Source organism: Octodon degus, unplaced genomic scaffold, assembly GCF_000260255.1.
Source record: "Octodon degus isolate 3935 unplaced genomic scaffold, OctDeg1.0 scaffold00201, whole genome shotgun sequence".
NCBI classification, from domain to species: domain Eukaryota; kingdom Metazoa; phylum Chordata; class Mammalia; order Rodentia; family Octodontidae; genus Octodon; species Octodon degus.
Window position 1 is genome coordinate 3098027 of NW_004524777.1, and position 5020 is coordinate 3103046.

Below are 5020 nucleotides of genomic sequence, written 5' to 3' on the forward strand. Positions count from 1 at the left end.
CTCGATTGAATTAATTTCTGTTTTAATCTTTATGGTTTCTTCCCGTTTTGGGCTTTGGGTTTGGTTTGTTCTTCCTTTTCTAGTTGTTGAAGGTGCAGCATTAGCATGTCTATTTTTTCCCGTTCTGTTTTGCTAATTTGTGAGTTCCCAGCTACGCATTTCCCTCTAAGAACTGCTTTCATCCCATCCCACAAATTCTGATAATTTGTGCTGTGTTTTGATTGAATTGTAGATACTGTTGAATTTCTTGTTTAATTTCATCTGTGCCCCATTGTTTGCTGAGTAGGGTGTTGTTTTATTTCCATATATTTAGGGTTTTTTTCTGGTTTCTTTTGTCGTTTTTTTTTCCATTTCATTGCAATATAGTCAGACAATATGTATGGGATAATTTCTGTTTTCTTGTATATACTTAAGCATGACCTATGGACTAGTATGTGGTCTATTTTAGAAAATGACCCATGTGCCACTGAAAAAAAATATATATATTCAGGTGTGGTTGGTTGGAACACTCAGTATAAGTCCACTAAGTCCATTTGTTCCAAGTTCTGGTTCAGTTCTGCTACTTCTTTGCTATTTTTTTTGTCTGCTTGACCTATCTTTTTGGGATAAGGGGGTGTTAAGGTCTCCTGTCTAGATTGTGGTCTTGGGTGTTAGATTTTTCATGTCCATTAAGATCTGTCTTATATAGTTGAGTGCTCCTGTGTTTAGTGCATACATATTTATGAGTGTTACCTCTTCCTCTTGAATTTTTCCCCTAAGCAGTATATAGTGGCCTTCTTTATTTCATTTGATCATTCTTGGTGGGAAGTTGAGACTGTCTGAGAACAGGATTGCTACCCCTGCTTTTTTCTGAGGTGCTGGGGCATATAGTATTATTTTCCATCTTTTGACCTTCAGCCTATGAATTTCTATATAAATTAAGTGTGTTTCTTGTATATAGCATATTTTTGGATTTTGTTTCCTAATCCACTGTGCCTTTCTATTTCTTCTAATTGGTGAACTGAGTCCATTTACATTGATGGTTATAATTGAGATGTATTGACTTATGATTCACATGTTATTTACCTGCTGTTGTTTACTCCTCTTTCTCCTGTGTTTAATTGTTTGCCCTACTTAGTAGGTTCCTTCTGTTCACATTAATGGATTTGACATCATTTTAGTCCCTCTCTAGAACATCTTTTAGTCATTTGTGTAGGGTTGGCTTTGTCGTCATGAAATTCTTTAGTTGTTCTTTGTCATGGAAGCATTTCACTTCTCCATCAAACATGAAAGAGAGTTTTTCAGGGTATAATGACCTTGGCTGGAATTTTTGTTGTTGTTGTGTTGTTTTTTTGTTTGTTTGTTTGTTTTGTTTTTTGGGGTGTTTTTGCTTTACCACAAAGCTTTCACATATATTCTCATTTGACCCTCATAGCAATCCCGTGAAGTAGGCAGCACAGATGTTTTTCTCATTTAACAGATGAGGAAAGTAAATCTCAGAGTGGTTAACATGCCCAAAGTTCTAAATAATTGTATTGATATCAATCTTTGGCCTAAAAATTCAACACCCAGCCTCCCCTCATGTATGCCCACCTACTTCACTGGGATAATGAAGATAAAATGAATTCGAGGCTAGAAAAATAGTTTGAAGGAAAAAAGCGCTATTAATTATATAGTGTATGAACCCAGAACATTACATTACCTCTGTCCAAACTAACCAAGCAACTAAGTAAGGCAGGGTAACAGTGTGATCCTGTTTAACGATACATAAATCCCAATCAGCATAGCTGCATTATTAAGCAAAATGAACAACACACAAAGGCTAATGAGCAACTAGGCCCCACTAAAGTACACAGCAAAGCAAGGCAACATTATCAGACAAGGCATGATTGCATGGAAGAAAAAAGTGGTGTAAGAGTTCAAACTGGCACACACATAGTTATCTAAGGCAAAATGGTGGCAAAGAAGAGTTACTTGTTCTGCATTATATAAATAAGAGCAGAAAATTCATGGGAACCCATGCAAAAGCATTGTGTGTCACACAGATTTCTCCAGGTGAGTACAGGGACTATAAACACTGTAATCTTCCTTGTAAAGTATGATTGTACCTATGCTCATATCCTGAACTAAACCAAGGAGCAGCTCCACACTAAACGTCTTTGGGTAACATCTAACCAGTAGGATTACTCACAACCAGACTAACAGAACGTCTTTTAAGGTAATGAATTAGATGGCTGTTTAGGTTTCTTCAGGATTTACTTTGGCCCCATATTTCTCCTGCCTTAAGAGCCAAAGAAAGTTGTATTGAGTATTTATTGGTGATTCTGAGTATATGCATTTATAACATTTAAATGTGAGAGATGAATTTAACATATTAAAAGTTCTATAGCATCTGTTCAGAAAGGATTATATACTATATAAACTAGTGAAGTCATACAAAAACATTTTTCAGTGTCTTTTCAACTGAGAAGAATCCTATTCAGCACACTTCTCCTCCTGAAGTGGTTTATACTGAGCAAGCTTTGCTTTCAGTTTTTTTTTTTCTTCTATACTAGTTTCATTTCTTCCAATTCTACTCGAAGCAGCTCAATTTCTGGATTTTCTGGGGTAGCAGCTCCTTAGTGATGTTTTAAAAAATCCAAGGCACTAGTAGGTTTCTCTGGTTCTTCATATAAGGCTACCAATACCTTTGTCAATGTGTCCAGCACCCCCAACTTCTCCAAGTACCTTCAGAACTGCTCGCACTTCAAGTTGGTGGCTTTGTAATGGGCCATAGTGACAGGGGCAATGACGTAACTGGCTCTGGAGACTGTGGCAGGCCTGGAATTTGTTTTCACAGAGGACTTGAAGTACTCTGCTCCATGCTTTTTTGACTTCATGGTTTGTGAAGAGAAGTCTGCCATTATTCTGATGGGTTTCCTTTAAATGTGATCAGTTTCTTTTCTCTAGCGGCTTTTAGTATATTGTTCTTGTGCTGGATTTCTGGGATCTTGAATATTATATGTCTCGGTGTGTTTTTAATTAGGTTGATGTTATTTGGAGTTCTGTATGCTTTGGTTATCTGAATGTCAGATTGTTTCCTCATATGTAGGAAGTTTTCTGCTATTACTTCTCCCCATATTCTTTTTTTTTGGGGGGGGGGGCGGCAGAACCAAGGATTGAACTCAGGCCCTTGCGCTTGCCAGGAAAGTGCTTATTCCACTGCCATCTCCCCGGCCCCTTGCCCATATTCTTTTTCTATCATTTGTATTGACTGCTCCTTTCTCACTGATGCCTATTATTTTTTTTAAATTTTAATTTTAATTATTTTTTCCATAATTTTATTGAGAGACAAATAGCAATGAGACAGTTTCAAATCAAGTTGGTATGACAGTTTCAATAATTAACACATTGCATATTCTCTTCCTTGTGGTTATTTGCTGTATAAGATGCAGACATGATATCCTATTTACAAACATTATTAGAACCAATTCCTCTATTCATTAAGAGAATGTACCTATATATCTATCTTGACCATTTTGAATACACAGATACAAAATGGACATTCATCTGTATCCCCTTTTTTGTTTAGTCCCATCATTTGAATATTATACGTGTATTAACTCAGCAAAATATTCCAAAAGAGTCTAGTAGTCCATAATAGTATTGGGTCTTCCACTTGATGCCTATTATTCTATTGTTGTTCATCTTTGCATCATCTTGCGGGTGATGAATTATTTTTTTCCTGCATCTTAGTTGTTTCTAAGAGATCTTTTCTTACCTTTTCACTAGCTGCAATAGCGGCTTCAAGATCTGAAACTCTATCTTCACATTCACTCAAACAGTTTTGCAAGCTTCTGATTGAGATCTTAAGTTCATCTATATCTCTTTGACTCTGCTTCATGCGATCTATTTCTTTCCTATATTGCTCATTGAAGGATTCCATCATTTTTCTAATCTCCTCTATTTTTTATCAGTGTCTTCTTGAGAAGTAGTTATTACTTCTTTCATTATAGTTATCCTTTCTTTTTTTTTACTTCAGAGATTCTGATCTGATTTCTTCTGTTTCTTCTGTTGAGTCTTTACTTCAGATGCTATGAATTCAGAGATTTATTTTTTTATTTCAGAGGTTATTTCTGATCTGACTTCCTCTATACCTTTCTGTAGTTGTTTCTGTACTTCAGATGCTATTAATTCAGACATTTCAGCTGTGTGATTCCCAATTTCTTCTGTGCTAGTTTCTTCTTCACTTGTTCTGGGTGGGCTCAGGGCCTGAGATTGCGTTTTGCTCTTTCTTTTTGTCATTTTGTATAGCACTGTCCTCTGACCTTTGGTGTAGAGCTTTGGCATAGGAATAACCTTAGCACCTACTGAAATTCAGATGCAGATCTACGAAGTTTGAATTCACCCAGCTTAGGTCTGGCTGCTGTGCTCAGCTTCTTCCTGCTGCAGCCCTTGGAAGTGAACCTGTTGTGCCCCTCTGTCAAGATGTTCTGCTCCTGGATTAGCAGGGTGGTTCTGGCCCCTAGGCTCTCTGCAGGGAGTTCAGCTGCAGAGTTTCACCCCAGGCCTGTATGCCAGGCTTGGGCTGGGTCTGGAGGGGTCCAGAGAGCAGGACAGAAGGACTCACTGATAAGTGGGCCTGATCTCGGTTCAGAGGGGTCCAGCGGACTCAGGGGAGCACAGAAGCTCTCCCACACACTCGCTAGGCCTGGGCTTGGGCAGAGTCTAGAGATACTGGCCTTTTTTCTTTGACTTGAGATCTTTCTTTCTTTCTTTCTTTCTTTCTTTCTTTGAGACATGGTTTCACTATGCAGTTCAGGCTGGGCTTGAGCTCACTTTATAGCCCAGGCTAGTCTCAAACTCACAGCAATCCTCCTGCCTCAGCCTCTCAAGGATGTTTCTGTTTGGCTTTGATATTGGGTAATTTGACCTCATAGAATAAGAATAAGTTGGGGAGTATTTGTTCCTCTTTTACTTTTTTGGATGTGATTATAAAGAATTGAGATTCTTCTTTTGTTGGTTGGTAGACCACAACAGTGACTCTATCTTTGCTTGCATT

General features: G+C 37.9%; 1 pseudogene; it reads right to left on the reverse strand.

Annotated features, from left to right (window-relative positions):
* Positions 1–2454: 2454 nt before the first annotated feature.
* LOC101559787 lies at positions 2455–2753 on the reverse strand (annotated as a pseudogene).
* Positions 2754–5020: the final 2267 nt, after the last annotated feature.